This window comes from Macaca mulatta, chromosome 7 (assembly GCF_049350105.2).
Source record: "Macaca mulatta isolate MMU2019108-1 chromosome 7, T2T-MMU8v2.0, whole genome shotgun sequence".
Taxonomy (NCBI): Eukaryota; Metazoa; Chordata; class Mammalia; order Primates; family Cercopithecidae; genus Macaca; species Macaca mulatta.
The window spans coordinates 94,467,621-94,484,007 of NC_133412.1; the positions used below are offsets into that span (position 1 = coordinate 94,467,621).

Sequence of the window (16,387 nt, forward strand, 5' to 3'; positions counted from 1 at the left end):
GGTCTTGCTACGTTGCCCAGGTTGGTCTCAAACTCCCGGCCTTAAGCAGTCCTCCCACCTCAGCCTCCCCAAATGTTGGGATTACAGACGTGAGCCACCGTGCTCAGCCTGACTTTTGTTCTTCTTTGCTGGGGTGTGGACTTCTCGAATCATATAGGTAAGGATAGTGCCACTTAGACATTTGGGGTGCTTGCTCTTGTTGGAATCAATTGTGTGCTGGAGTTGGTTTGTACTGGCTTGCAATACCTGATTGTTAAGATTTCAGAAATTGTTAAGATTTCAGAAATTTTGTGAGCTCTTTGTTAAACTTGCGATTAAAATATAAATTTGCAGGCCTAGCACTTTGGCTCATGCCTGCAATCTCAGCACTTTGGGAATCTGAGGTGGAAGGATCTCTTGAGCCCAGAAATTCGAGATCAGCCTGGCCAACACAGCAAGATCCTGTCCTACAAAAATTAAAAATAATTAACCAGTTGTGGTGGCGCATGCCTGTAGTCCCAGCTACACAGGAAGTTGGGGCAGGAGGATCCCTTGAGCCCAGGAAGTTCAGGCTGCAGTAAGCCATGTTCATGCCATTGCACTCAGCCTGGGTGACAAAGCAAGACCCTGTTTCAGAAAAAGAAAAAAAAGTATATATATATATGTATATAATATGTATATAAATTTGTACTTAATAGACATTTTCAATTAAATAAATTATATAAAAACAAATATAATACTAAAAACTCATCACTTCATAACTATTTTACTGTGTTTCACTAATATCTATGAGATTGTTCACATCTATCATATCTTTATGGTAGAAACACCATAAAATAGTGTGCTACTACATATCTCTTACTAAACTCATAAGTAGTGATGTCATGTTGGAGCTTGAAATTGACTATAGTGGGATTATTTATACCATAAAAATGGGCAAATACTACCTACCAGGGCCTATTATTTTTTTTTTTCTGATAATGGGTTTTTAAACACTTAACAGCATACTCATGGCTGGAATCTCTGGCTCCTGTTCTTCCTGGAAGTCATTGCACGCTGTAGCAACTTTGCTTTGACTCTAGCCTTGTGCTGTTGCACTATTGTTCTGCATACTTCTCTATCTTCCCTGGCAAAACATACAGGCACCTTGGATTTCCTTATTTCCAGGCACTGGAAAACTAGATTCATATAGTCATGCATGTCCCCTTGTACCATGAGCCGGAGTTGTCCTCAGGATCTGCAGCCTCTCTGTGTCATGCCCACAGAAGCATGCTACTATATTTGGTGACCTTAAGTTTTCTTATGCTCCATAAGCTCCCATTTATCTTAAGGGTTGATTTCAAGTCAAGAAAAAAAAAAAAAAAAAAAAACAAACCCTGGCATCTAAACTCCTTGGTTTACCTCTGTTTCCCCTTTTTCCTCCATGATCCTCCCAAATTTGCAGGGGTGAGGTTTTCCTGCTTTCACTTAATTCTGTGTGGAGCTTTCAACATATAATTTCAGTGACCAAGTCTACCAAGCCTGGCTTGATGTATTACAGAGGGAGATAAATTAATTTAGAAAACTTGTTTTCTCTCATGATAAGTCCTGACTTTCAAGCTGATTGGCTTGTTGCAGACACGGAAACCTATTTTGGCTATGGGAATAAAGCCAAAAAAAGAATAATTATTCTTTTTATCATGCTTATTTCTACTGTAACATTGCCATCCTAATCTTCTTTGCCACCTTCCTCCCTTTTCCCTCTTCCCAGCATACTGATGCTTTTAAGTGGCTAGGAATAAGGTGCTATTCATAGACTTGCGAATAGAAGAGCACATGAAGATATGTAAAAGTATTGCTTCTTTGCAGAGGTATAAAGAAGGACAGAGGGATGTAAGACCGTGATTCTTCCTGTAGCTGGGAGGAATATAAGGAGCTGGTATGTTTCTCTTCACCTTGTGATATAAAATAAAGTGGCAGCTTTGAATATTTGAGTTAAATTTCAGAAGTCTCCATGTAGCTATTGTGAAAATATTCTTATTGCCACCGCTATCTTCTTCTTTTTTTTTTTTTTTGGAGACGGAGTCTTGCCCTGTCACCCAGGCTCGAGTGCAGTGGCGTGATCTTGGCTCACTGCACCTCTGCCTCCCGGGTTCAAGTGATTCTTCTGCCTCAGCCTCCTGAGTAGCTGGGACTACAAGTGTGCACCACCACACCCATCTAATTTTTGTATTTTCAGTAGAGACGGGATTTCACCATGTTGGCCAGGCTGGTCTTGAACTCCTGACCTCAGGTGATCCACCCACCTCGGCTTCCCAAAGTGCTAGGATTACAGACGTGAGCCACCGCACCCGACCTCCCACCACTACCTTCTTTCTGTGATAAATTCAAGGACCCCGGGGCTTATCTATTTCTTTCTTTCTTTCTTTCTTTCTTTCTTTCTTTCTTTCTTTCTTTCTTTCTTTCTTTCTTTCTTTCTTTCTTTCTTCTTTCTTTCTTTTTTTTTTTTTTGCTTTTAATCACCTAAGGCTGAAGATGTCCGGGCTTTTTTATTCTGTAACATTTCTAAGACTGTGTCCATTAAATGCAAACAAAAAGGAGGAAGTCTTGGTAGAACAGGAGAAGTGATGCGCACTTGCTGATAGGATCAATTTAAATATTAATCACGGCATATAGCCTAGTCCATGCTCTAGTCTGGCTTGGGCTTTGTTGGTCTTCCACTGTTCCGCTACATCATTTGCTAATGGATCATCTGGATTGGGAGCACTTAACAAGGCCTGGATCGATAGCAGAACTGTCGGATCTGCAGTGCTGGGGACCACTTATCTTTCAAAATATCTAAACATATTCTTCCCAACTTGCCTATATTAGGATGATAAAGTTTGGTCATGAAACATACTTTAGGGGCTGCCATTGCGTATTCGTCGGAAGGAATAGTTCAAGTTTAAAAGTCCCTCCCTCAAAGGGGGAAACCTGAGGGCCAGCAATGACCACATGAAAATAATGGGTGTTGCTCTCATGTGGTTCTGCTTGGATGCCGGGAACTCATTCTCCCAGCAAACGCTGGGTTTCCTTGATGATTGTGCGGGGAAGCCCAGCCATCTTGTCAGAACCCGATTTCGACCTCTGGTCTCCGGCCCCCTCCCATCAGGCACGAGTGGAAGTCCTGGGCTGGCTTATCCATTTCTAGAGGTTGGCATAATTGCAACATTCTCTAGAAGGGAATATCCAGCAACCTGTTTTTAGCAGAGAAGTCTGGTGATCTTTGGCCACATGATGTCACTGGTGGTCCAGAAGATTTTTTGCCATCTCTGCCTCAGTGCCATGGGTAAGTTCCCTCCATCAACCTAGTCAGGACCTCTTATTGTTCAAATGTAGGCAGGATGTCTTTCTCCCCTCACTGCCGTGGCCATGCTGTTTTCCCACAGCCACCACAGCCTAGGCTGCTATTGCCACAGCTCCTCAGTGACCTGGCTCTTTGGGTCAGCTCAGGTAAGTGTAACCCTCTTCCAACAGGGCTGAGTTTGGAAGGTGTACCTTCTCACCCCGCATTGTTCCTGGAAACATATTTTTCCCCCACTCTGAATCTAAGCCTTTCCTTTCTCCCTCATCTAACATTTATTCTCATTTCCCATTCTAGCATGATCACTATCTCTTTTGGGAGAGCAAAACCTCACTACATAAAAAAATTGTACATTATTCATAATATATCTTATAAATTTTATCCACATTGTTTCTATTTCCATGATTCCTTCTATGCCAGAATCCTTCAAATATTACTTAATATTCACTGCTGTCTTGACTTTATCTCTTCAATTTAGTGCAGTGGGACTTTTCCTCCTCTTCCGCTTCCATAAAACCTTTGTTTTCAAGATCATCAGTGACTATCTATCTATCTATCTATCTATCTATCTATCTATCTATCTATCTATCTATCTTTCTACACACACACACAGGTATTTATTTGGGGAAAAATGGTTTAGTCCTACCTCATCTTCAAGAAGTTTATATTGTAGTGGGAAGAATATGTTAACCACAGGTTGGAGTGGGACCACAAGGAAGAGTGAAGTTATGTTTGCTGACGGTTTTAGTGGAATTAGAGGCAGAGGCTAGAAAAATTTCACGGAGTAGGTAACCCTGTGCTCCTCTTGAAACATAAGTAGACACGGAGGGACACTTCAGCAGAGGAAAAAGGGAGCAAAAGGCGGGATGCTTAAAGCCGCCCTGTGTTAATAGGGAAAGGCCATTCACACCAGGCTACAATTCAGAGTGTCTGCAGGATAGGTTAAGTGGATTTAAGTGACACATAGTTGGAATTTTATATGATAGAATAATAATCTGTCCTTACTTTGTAGGGGCTGGGGAGCCACTGAAGGCTTTAAGTAGGAGAATGTCACAGTCAAATTGAAATTGTACATTGATCACTCATGTATCTGTTTAAAAGGTAGTTTAGAATAGAGATAGACTATGGTGAACAACACTGATACTCTGCTAGTATGAGATCCCTGGCCAGGCTCAGTGGCTTACACCTGTAATCCCAGCACTATAGGAGGCCGAGGTGGGTGGATCGCTTGAGGTCAGGAGTTCGAGACCAGCCTGGCCAACGTTGGTGAAACCCCGTCTCTACTAAAAAAATACAAAAATTAGCCGGATGTGGAGGTGGGTGCCTGTAATCCCAGCTACTCTGGGAGGTGAGGCAGGAGAATCACTTGAGCCTGGGAGGTGGAGGTTGCAGTGAGCCGAGATTGGGCCACTGCACTCCAGCCTGGATGACAGAGTGAGACTCTGTTAAAAAAAAAAAAATTAGAATCAAAACAAAGCTTAAAAACCAGATAGCCCTTTTTAGTTGTCTCAGTCTTATTTGATATGTAAATCTAGAGTAGGTAGCAAAATTCCTTATGAGGCTCTGTGCCTATATCCAAAACCAGGTTTTTCCCCAAAAGTTGTCCAAAATAAGAGTAACCGTTGTTAAACAAATAAAGCCCTACTACTATTAATTTAGGCTAAAGCAGAATCAAGTGGTCTAGATGAGAAGCAGCTTGATTAGAAATCTATCCTTGCAATCTTGATCATTTGTCCTGGTGGCTCCCAATTTGAAGCTCATATATTTGAATCACTGTATGTTTTCTCTGTCCACAGACATCCAAGACATTTCTCTCTCCACTGGCACTGACTAGAGCCTCCCAGTGAGACTCAGGTGCATGTGACTTGATAAAGAGGTTCCTGCAACCCCTCAAGAAGAATTAGCAAGTGCTAATCACTGGAAGCACACCCAAGGAAGGGGGCTCATATAAATAGTGGTAAGATATAAGAAGGATTTTTTTTTTTTTTTTTTTTGAGATGGAGTTTCACTCTGTCGTCCAGGCTGGAGTGCAGTGGCCCAATCTCCCAGGTTCAAGGGATTCTCCTGCCTCAGCCTCCTGAGTAGCTGGGATTACAGGCATGTGCCACCACACCTGGCTAATTTTTGTAGTTTTACTTGAGACGGGGTTTCACCATGTTAAATGGGTTGGTCTTAAACTCCTGACCTCAGGTGATCTGCCTGCCTCAGCCTCCCAAACTGCTGGGATTAGAGGTGTGAGCCACTGCGCCTGGCCTTGATTCTAAATTTTTATGTTTATTATCAATTGGTTTTGGGGGGACAGGTGATGTTTGGTTACATGAACAAGTTCTTTAGTGGTCATTTCCGAGATTTTGGTGCACCTATCACCCAAGTAGTGTACACTGCACCCAATTTGCAGTCTTTTATCCCTCACCACCCTCCCAGCCTTTTCCCCTGAGCCCCCAAAGCCCATTGTATTATTCTTATGGCTTTACATCCTCATAGTTTAGCTCCCACTTATGAGTGAGAACATACCATGTTTGGTTTTCCATTCCTAAGTTACCTCACTTAGAATAGTGGTCTCCAACTCCATCCAGGTTGCTGCGAATGCCATTATTTCATTAATTTTTACGGCTGAGTGGTATTCCATGGTGTGTGTATATAATATATACATATATCTCTCAATATCACAATTTCTTTGTCTACTCCTTGATTAGTGGGCGTTTGGGCTGGTTCCCTGTTTTGCAGTTGCAAATTGTGCTGCTATAAACATGCGTGTGCAAGTATTTTTTTCGTATAATGACTTATTTTCCTCTGGGTAGATACCCAGTAGTGGGATTGCTGGATCAAACGGTAGTTCTACTTTTAGTTCTTTAAGGAATCTCCACACTGTTTTCTGTAGTGGTTGTACGAGTTTGCATTCCCAATAGCAGTGTGAAAGTGTCCCCTTTTCGTCATGTCCATGCCAACCTCTATTATTTTTTGTTTTTTTATTATGGCCATTCTTGCAGGAGTAAGGTGGTATTGCATTGTGGTTTTGATTTGCGTTTCCCTGATCATTAGTGATGTTGAGAAATTTTTCATGTGTTTGTTGGCCGTTTGTGTATCTTCTTTTGAGAATTGTCTATTCATGTCCTTAGCCCCCCCTTTTTTTTTTTTTTTTTTTTTTTTTTTGAGATGTTGTCTTGCTCTGTCTCTCAGGCTGGAGTGCAATGGCACAATCTTGGCCCACTGCAACCTCTGCCTCCCGGGTTCAAGTGATTCTCCTGCCTCAGCCTCCCGAATAGCTGGGATTACAGGCAACTGCCACTGCACCCAGCTAATTTTTGTATTTGTTTGTTTGTTTGTTTGTTTTTGAGATGGAGTTTCACTCTTGTTGCCCAGGCTAGAGTGCAATGGCATGATTTTGGCTCACCACAACCTCCATCTCCTGGATTCAAGCGATTCTCCTGCCTCAGCCTCCCGAGTAGCTGGGATTACAGGCATGTGTCACCACACCTGGCTAATTTTTTGTATTTTTAGTAGAGATGGAATTTCTCCATGTTGGTCAGGCTGGTCTCGAACTCCCAACCTCAGGTGATCCGCCCACCTTGGCTTCCCAAAGTGCTGGGATTACAGGTTTGAGCCACTGCGCCCAGCCTAATTTTTGTATTTTTTTAGTAGAGACGGGGTTTTGCCATGTCGGCCAGGCTGGTCTTGAACTCCTGACCTCAGGTGATCCACCTGCCTTGGCCTCCTAAAGTACTGGGATTACAGGTGTGAGCCACTGTGCCCGGCCTTAGCCCACTTTCTGATGGGATTGTTTTTTTTTCTTGCTGATTTGTTTGAGTTCCTTGTAGATCTGGATATTAGTATTTTGTCAGACATATTGATTATGAATATTTTCTCCCACTCTGTGGGTTGTCCATTTACTCTGCTGGTTATTTCTTTTGCTGTGCAGAAGCTTTTTGGTTTAATTAAATTCCATCTATTTATCTTTGTTTTTGATGCATTTGCCTTTGGGTTCTTGGTCATAAATTCTTTGCCTAAGCCAATGTCTGGAAGGGTTTTTCTGATGTTATCTTTTAGAATCCTTATGGCTTCAGGTATTAGACTTAAGTCTTTGATCCATCTTGAGTTGATTTTTGTATAAGGTGAGAGGTGAGGATCCAGTTTCGTTCTTCTACAGGTGGCCAGTCAATTATCCCAGCACTGTTTGTTGAATAGGGTGTCCTTTCCCCACTTTATGATTTTGCTTGCTTTGTGGAAGATCAGTTGGCTGTAAATATTTGGGTTTATTTCTAGGTTCTCTCTTCTGTTCCATTGGTCTACATGCTTATTTTTATACCAGTACCATGCTGTTTTGTTTTGGTGACTATGGCCTTACAGTATAGTTTGAAGTTGAGTAATGTGATGCCTCCAGATTTGTTGTTTTTGCTTATTATTGCTTTGGCTATGTGAGATCATTTTTGGTTCCATATGAATTTTAGGATTGTTTTTCCTAGTTCTGTGAAGAATGATGGTGGTATTTTGATGGAAATTGCATTGAATATGTAGACTGCTTTTGGCAGTGTGATCATTTTCACAGTATTGATTCTACCCCTTCTACGCATTCTACCCATCCATGCCCAGGCAGGTAGAGAAAGACCATGGGGGCAGGGCTAGGCGTGTCCGGGTGCAGACTCTCCTTGGGTGGGTCTTGCTGCCACTGCTGCAGGGGTTCTCAGGCCAATGGAGTTATGTTCCCAGGGAGGTCATGGCTCCTTCTGCTGTGTCATGTGGGTCTTCAGGGAAGTAGGGAAAAGTCGGCAGTTAACAGGCCTCACCCAGCTCCCCTGCAGCCCTAAAGGCTGGTCTCACTTCCACCATGACCCTCCTTTCCCACCCCCAACAACACTGAGTTTATTTCCAGGCAGAGGGTGAGCAGAGCTGAGAACTTGCCCCAGGCTACCAGCCTCCTGGCTGAGAAAGCAAGCAGGGCTTTCAGGTTTTGCACCTCCCTGTCTGCCACGGCTTCTGTGCTGTGTCTGCGCTCCTGATTCACCTCCTCCTCTAGGTTCTGTCCAGGAAACTTTGCATTTGGTGGAAATTGTTACAAGGTTCAGCTGGAAGTTTTCTTCTCCCCATAGTCTTTTCCTAGTTCTTCTGGCAGTCCTCCCCAAGGCTCCCGTGAGACAAAGTTAGAAATGGCTTCTCTGGGGACTGGGAGTACCCAAAGGGCTCCTCCCACCTCTTCTTCTACCCCTGTATTTTGCTCAGCTCTGTAAATTTGTCTCAGCTGTATGTAAGGTCAAATTCTTCTCCCGTGAGTTGGACTTCTGGTTCCCCAGTGAGGGTATGTGTTTGGGGGCAATTGGCTCTTCTTTCACACTTTCACACTTTGGGCACTCACAGTTTTCCAGCTGTCTCCGGGGGCCTGCAGCAGCAATCCACTTCCTCCAAAAGGTCTGTGGATTATCTCAGCTTTCCTGGTATGTTCTTGTGGTACTCCTTGGAGCAAAAGTTTATGACGTGAGTCTCCACACGCTACTCTGTGCATCCAAGTGGGAGCTGCAAGTTAGCCCTGTCTCCTATCTGCCATTTTTCTGAAGTTCTCTGGTCTGAATTCTTCAGTGCCTTCTCACCGCCCTAAGGACCAAGTCCAAACTCTGCAGCCTGGCTTTAAGGCCCACCTTGAGCTCTTTTTTATATTTTCGATAGGGAAAGAACATTTTTATCTTGGAGGTGTGTGTATAAAGTGGCAATGATACGTGGTGTCACAAGATGGCAGCATTACATTTATTATATCCAGGTGCTATGAACCTATTATGTGCAGTAAATAGAAAATAATGCTTTCAGTGGGTTCACAAGGATTTAAATTGCCTTTGAATTTTTTTTGCTTACAGCATGTTTATTTCTATCTTTATCCTAGTTGCATGCAGTTTGTTTCAAATTTTTTCATCCCTGGCATTAAAAATTTAAGTTTCTCATTTTCTACTAATTTTTATGAAACACGGATAAAATGCGTAAATAATGCTGTTTAAGGTGAGGGGGCAGGCAATACCCTCTCCCCACCATATTTTCAATCCACCTACTGTTGCACAAATGTCTGCTGTTGTACAAGAGACTGAATTCAGCATATATAAGTTATACTATACACTTATGAAAATCAAGGAGAAACTTAAGTCAGCATGGACCCAGCAGTAGTTTTAACACTTTTTTTCACATGGTGCAACAGTAGCATCTTTTTTTTTTTTTTTTTTTTTGAGATAGGTTCTTGCTTCGTTGCCCAGATTGGAGTACAGTAGCATTATTATAGTTCACTGCAGCCTCGAACTCCTGGGCTCAAGTGATCCTCCCTTCTCCGCCTCTTGAATAGCTGAAACTACAGGTGCCTGCCACCATGCCCAGCTAATTTTTAAATTTTTTGTAGAGACAAGGGTTTTTTCTATGCTGCCCAGGCTCATCTCCTTATGTTGCCCAGGCTTCAAGTGATCTTCCTGCCTCAGCCTCCCAAAGTGGTGCAATCATGGCTCACTGCAGCCTTGACCTTTTGGGCTCAGGTGATCTTCCCACCTCAGGCTCCTTTGTGGCTGGGACCACAGGTGCATACCACCATTCCTGGTTAGTTTTTTATTTTTATTTTTTGTAGAGATAGGTCTCCTTACTTTGGCCAGGCTGGTCTCCAACTCCTGGGCTCAAATGATCCTCCTGTCTCCGCCTCCAAAAGTGCTGGGATTATAGGCATGAGCCACTGTTCTTGGTCCTGGCCAATTTTAACACTCTTAATTCCATAGCTTTCTTTGTGGAAAGATGATTTTGACTCTGTGGCAAAAAGGAGCAGCAAAGATTTAAAATACCAGTCAGACAGCAGGTTACAAAAGTTGAACTGTGCTCATGGCAGGACTCAGTAAATACCTTTTAAAAAAATATAGTACATTGATTTCAAGTGTAGTGAGATTCTCCAATATCTATCAACATTGGTTCACATAATATACAATTTATTCTTTTAAAGCATATTACTTAGGAATTTTTAGTATATTTGCAAAGTTGTGAATTGATTACTAGCTAATTCCTGAAAATTTTTATCACGTCAAAAAGAAATCCCATACTCATTAGTAGTCCCTCCCTGTACTTACCCTGGCACTCCCAGCCCCCAATTCCTGGCAACCATTAATTAACTCTTTATCTGCAAGGATTTGACTATTCTGAACATTTCACACAAATGGAATCATACAATACATGACGTTTTGCGTCTGGCTTCTTTCACATAGCATAATGTTTTCAAGGGCCATCCATGTTGTAGCATGTGTTAATACTTCATTCCTTGTAATGGCTGAATAATATTCCATTTTATAGATATACCATGTTTTATCAGTTTATCAGATGATGGGACAGTTGTTTATACTTTTTGGCTAGTGTGAATAATGCTGCTATTAGCGTTTATGTACAAGTTTTTGTGTGCACATATGTTTTAATTTCTTTTGGATGTATACCTAGAATTGCTGGGTCATATGGCACATCTATGTTTGATGTTTTGAGGACCTACCAAACTGTTTTCCAAGTGGTTGCACCATTTTAAATTTCCACCAGCAATATATGAAGTTTCTAACTTCTCCACATTCTTGCCAACACTTGTTATTTGTATGTAGATCTTTCTTTAATTGTAGCCACCTTTAATATTGAATAGTATTAATGAGAGGCCAATAAGTATGAAAAATAGGTATGAAAAAATTTCGTAGAGATAATAAATTTATTTCTGGGACATCTTGATAAATAGTTTAACATATTGTTGAAGTTTTCATTTTTTTCTCTCTGTTTTCCTCCCTTTTTCTCAGATCTTTTTTCCTCTTGAAATGGGGTCTCACTCTGTTGCCTGTGCTGCAGTGCGGTGGCCTGATCTCAGCTCACTGCAACCTCTGCCTCCTAGGTTCAAGTGATTCTCCTTCCTCAGCCTCCTGAGTAGCTGGGATTACAGGTGTGTGCCACCACACCTGGCTAATTTTTGTATTTTTAGTAGAGATGGGGTCTTACCATGGTGGCCAGACTGATCTCAAACTTCTGACCTCAAGTGATCTGCCTGCCTTGGCCTCCCAAAGTGGTGAGATTACAGGTGTGAGCCACTGCTCCCAGTTCTTTTTTCCTGTTATATCTCTCTTCTTTCCTTTAGTTTTTTAAAAAATTACATAATCAAACATGTGTATTTTAACATTAACCAATATAGGGATGTACAAAAAAAATTAACTCACTCAACTCTTCCACTGCAACTCCTAACATAACCAATGTTAGTAGTTTATTGAATATATCCTCACACTTTTAAAACTCTGTGCATATGTACATAAGTTTGTGATAAAAATATTCAATACTCATCACTCTGCAACTTACTTTTGAATATTTTGAAGATTATTTCTATATTAGCTGTTGTAAGTACGCTTAAATGGTAGATAAATTTCCTTCTCTTTCTAGCTTTCAAAATATGTATGACACACAAACAAACAATATTTAGTATATGCATACACACACTGCATCTCTAATTGATCCTGGATTTCATTTTGTTGTATCATAAGAAAGGAAACTGTTAGTATGGTCAAATTGACTTGTTTTAACTTTGCCTTATGTTCCCATTTGTTTTCTCTGTTCTTTACATATTTGATGTTCACCACAATCACTTGGATTAAAATGTGTGGATTATTTTTTGGAGATAGGGACCTTATCATGTTGCTTAGGCTGGTCTCCAGTTCCTGGCCTCAAGGGATTTTTCCACCTCAGCCTCTTGAGTAGCTGGGATTACAGGCATGAGCCACTGTGCCCAGCTTAAAACCTGTGGATTTATCAGTAGAAAATGTTCATGTAAAGATATTCCTGTAAGGGAACCCATCGCTCCTCCAGTGGAAGGAAGCTTGAACTCATCCCTTCAAGAAAGAAGCTCCTCCCCTTGTATTTCTATTGGGTTTTGCATCCAGACTGAGCTTCCTTCCCTCACCCGTATGAAGTGTCTACCTTCTGCAGACTCCAGTGGCTCAGGAACCGGGGATGCAGTGCCAGGCTCGTGGTGTCCTGCAGCAGATGTGGGGAGCTTTCCTTCTTTATGTCTCCATGAAGATGGGAGGTAAGTCTCAATCTAATAGCAAATGCTGCTAGGAATTTTCAAAACAATTTCCTTTCAGCTAAATTATTGCAAATTTTGACATTTGTAATGAGAGTATTTCCTGAATATGCATTTTCCTAATGTGGTGCTAATTGTCCTCCTATTACTATGGCTGCTGCTGTTACTGCAACCATTTATTTCAGTCTAAGAAATCTCCCATCAATGGCAGTTCTTTTGTGACCACATGGAGACATCATTTAAAAAATTATTTCAATAGATTTTGGAAGAAACCTCATTTTTAATAATGATGGGGCTTCTGGGAGTGCTGCCCTAATAACAATCATGTATCTTGTCATAGGCACTGCAGGACAAAGCCTTGAGCAGCCCTCTGAAGTGACAGCTGTGGAAGGAGCCATTGTCCAGATAAACTGCACGTACCAGACATCTAGGTTTGATGGGCTGTCTTGGTACCAGCAACATGATGGCGGAGCACCCACATTTCTTTCTTACAATGCTCTGGATGGTTTGGAGGAGAGAGGTCATTTTTCTTCATTCCTTAGTCGCTCTGATAGTTATGGTTACCTCCTTCTACAGGAGCTCCAGATGAAAGACTCTGCCTCTTACTTCTGTGCTGTGAGAGACACAGTGACTATGAGGCCTCCTTAACTGTGCCAGAATTCAAAAGACAACCAGTGGAGTACAGGTGGGCTTGAGAAGTTCTAGAACTTCCTGAGTGTATGTTTGCTTAACCTCTAATTTTAAACTTGTTTAGAATATGTAGCATAGGGCTCCTAAACTGAACCCCATTGTTTTATGAACCAATGATTGCTAAAGAGAAGGACAAACTATTTTTTTTTTTTTTGAGACGGAGTCTCGCTCTGTCGCCCAGGCTGGAGTGCAGTGGCGCGATCTTGGCTCACTGCAAGCTCCGCCTCCCGGGTTCACGCCATTCTCCTGCCTCCCTCCCGAGTAGCTGGGACTACAGACGCCCACAACCGCGCCCGGCTAATTTTTTGTATTTTTTTAGTAGAGACGGGGTTTCACCGTGGTCTCGATCTCCTGACCTTGTGATCCGCTTTTTTTCTCTCTTTCTTCTTCAGTTTCTCCTTTTCCTCTTCCTCCTGCTTATTTATACCTCCAGTATCCTGTGGTCCCACATATGGAAGATGGAATTTACTTTTGGAGGAAGCTTTTTATACAAGGGAAGGATCCCTTGGTGAGCGCTTTAGTTTATGCAGTAGTAAGTTACATTCACATTCATGTATCCTTGGGAGGCTCTGAAATTTGTGAAGTAAATGCAAATTCCTCAGTTTGAGATAGTACAATTTCATTTAATTATGTCAAATATGTCCTCATTTTTCTATTTACCTGAGTAATAATTTTGATATTACTTAACATTTTTTGGTGGATTTATCCAACATATTGGAGAGTGTGGGGGTTGTGGACTTAGAGGGTGAAGAGAAGATCACGGAGAGCTCTTCTCTGTGAAACGGAAGAGTGAGGTCATACAATGAGGTGGGAGTCAAGTGTGGAAGGAATTGGTCAGTAGGGAATTCCTGTAAAAGCACTGGATAATGGACAGAACAGTAATATACAATATTCAGTTTAAAGATTTTCTTTTACTGAATTGTAATTTTTGTGTGCTATCCTAAATGTTTTTGAAGTTTGTTAAACATTACAGCCTATATGGTTTGTCCTTAGAAGGCAATGCAGAATTTCTTCTCCATAGGTGAATTCTTTCTAGGCTTAGTACATTGATTGATTGATTGATTGATTGATTGAGACAGAGTCTCGCTCTGTCGCCCAGGCTGGAGTGCAGTGGCCCGATCTCAGCTCACTGCAAGCTCCCCCTCCCGGATTCACGCCATTCTCCTGCCTCAGCCTCCTGAGTAGCTGGGACTACAGGCGCCCGTCACCACGTCCGGCAATTTTTTTGTATTTTTTAGTAGAGATGGAGTTTCACCGTGTTAGCCAGGATGGTCTTGATCTCCTGACCTTGTGATCCGCCCGCCTCAGCCTCCCAAAGTGCTGGGATTACAGGTGTGAGCCACCGTGCCTGGCCATATATTTATTTTTATATATTTTCTCCTTAGTTTTGAATGTTAAATTCTTCTATTAGCTTTTTTTTTTTTTTGAGATGGAGTCTCACTCTATTGCCAGGCTGTAGTGCAGTGGCGCCATCTCAGCTCACTGCAATCTCCGCTTCCCGGGTTCAAGCCATTCTTCTGCCTCACCCTTCGGAGTAGCTGGGACTACAGGCATGCGCCATCCCACACAGCTAATTTTTGTATTTTTAGTAGAGACAGGGTTTCACCATGTTGGCCAGGATGGTCTCGATCTCCTGACCTCGTGATCCACCCGCCTCAGCCTCCCAAAGTGCTGGGATTACAGGTGTGAGCCACCGTGCCAACCTCTATTAGCTAATTTCTAATGATTCATTTTGGGGTAAACAGAATTAGAGGGACTTGGTGGTAGGGAGTAGGAAAGAAAGGTAAAGTGGATGGTTTTCACTCAACAAATATTTTATTAAATACTTGTATGTGCTAGGCACTCTTAATTGCTATGGTGCATCACTGAATAAAACATACCTGTACTGAGGTTGCTTATGTTCTTGTGAAGAGAGAGAATAAGCAGATGTTTTAGCAGACTTTGGAAGTACAGGGAAAATACATTTGACCCTCAGAACTCAGCTTCATTGTCTTTAATAGGAAGAGAGCTGAGATGTATGCAAGCAATGCTGATGTCCTGTGCTTGTTATAATTTTGTAATATAAATTAATCATCCGCTGAGTAAGGGCTGTATAACATTGGAGACTTATAAGACTGCAAGTCTTGTTATCCAGAGAATCTCAGTCTTTCAAATTATTCGAATGTAGCTGTGTCTATAGTGGGACTCTATATAAAATCAGAAAGATACTGAACGTTTGAGTGGAGAATCTAACACTGAGGCAAATGACCTTTAACATGTGAATTATTTGTAAAAATGAAAAGAAAAATTCAAGTGCTTCATTGAAATCACGAAGGAGACAAAGTCTAAAAAACTTTCAGCAAGAAGTGAATGTTCAATGGAAATGAACTATACAAAATCAGTTACCTTAAATTTGAAGACATGTACGTTACTGATATTCTCCTTAATCGGTATGCTATCTTTTTATCTTTTCAATTTAGTGACTATGAGGAGTATACATAAGAACTTTTATAGGTTCATTTTGACCTTGTTTTCATATCTATTTTCTCCTAAAGTCTTAAGTTGCTTTTTTTTTTTTTTTGGTTTGAGATGGAGTCTCACTCTGTTGCCTAGGCTGGAGTGCGGAGGCCCTATCTCGGCTCACTGCAACCTCTGCCACCCAGGTTTAAGTGATTCTCATGCCTCAGCCTCCCAAGTAGCTGGGATTACAGGTATGCCACCATGCCTGGCTAATTTTTGTATTTTTAGTAGAGATGGGGTTTCACCATGTTGGCCAGGCTAGTCTCGAACTCCTGACCTCAAGTGATCCACCCACCTCGGCCTCCCAAAGTGTTGGGATTATAGGCATGAGCCACCATGCCTGGCAAAGCCTTAAGTTTTTAGATAACATGTTTTTCTGCCACTGAGATTTTCAAGAAGAAAGAGTACCATTCTTTGTTACTTTCTGTCTCTGCTAGTGGGGTTTCTCTTTAACCCAACAACTTCTTTCATTTCCACCTGGAAGGTGATTGGATGCTAGATGTTGGAGCAAGCCATTACTAGAGGATAGGACGCAAGGTTTTCCTAATTATTGTAGGTCAAACTGGGAACCCAGCCCTACTGTCATGTTCAAAGAGCAGTAGCTGTGTTTGGATTTGGGAGTTAGATGTTTCTAAGTTCAAATCCAAGCTTCACAGGGTGTTCAGATAAAATCTTACAGAATGAAAGAAATGTAGAAAGGATTGGAAGGAATTTTACATACATCGAATCTAACTATCTTCTACAATGTTTGAATAAAGTTCTGATTTTTGAGCATCTTTTTGGCCTTGTTCTCTTGAGTAGTTGTGGATGAGTCCAGCTTCAATGTCTTTTGCCTTGAGATCTACCTTTGGAGC

At 41.7% G+C, this 16,387-nt stretch overlaps 1 long non-coding RNA gene and 1 pseudogene across 1 annotated transcript; one reads left to right on the plus strand and one right to left on the minus strand.

Moving 5' to 3' along the window:
• Nucleotides 1–2,610: 2,610 nt before the first annotated feature.
• LOC106999318 (ubiquitin-conjugating enzyme E2 N pseudogene) lies at nucleotides 2,611–3,060 on the minus strand (annotated as a pseudogene).
• A 9,243-nt stretch (nucleotides 3,061–12,303) lies between these two features.
• LOC708581 (uncharacterized) lies at nucleotides 12,304–12,967 on the plus strand. The gene is made up of 3 exons (XR_013395276.1): nucleotides 12,304–12,347; nucleotides 12,685–12,775; nucleotides 12,921–12,967. It is a non-coding gene; the product is annotated as an uncharacterized LOC708581 (long non-coding RNA).
• Nucleotides 12,968–16,387: the final 3,420 nt, after the last annotated feature.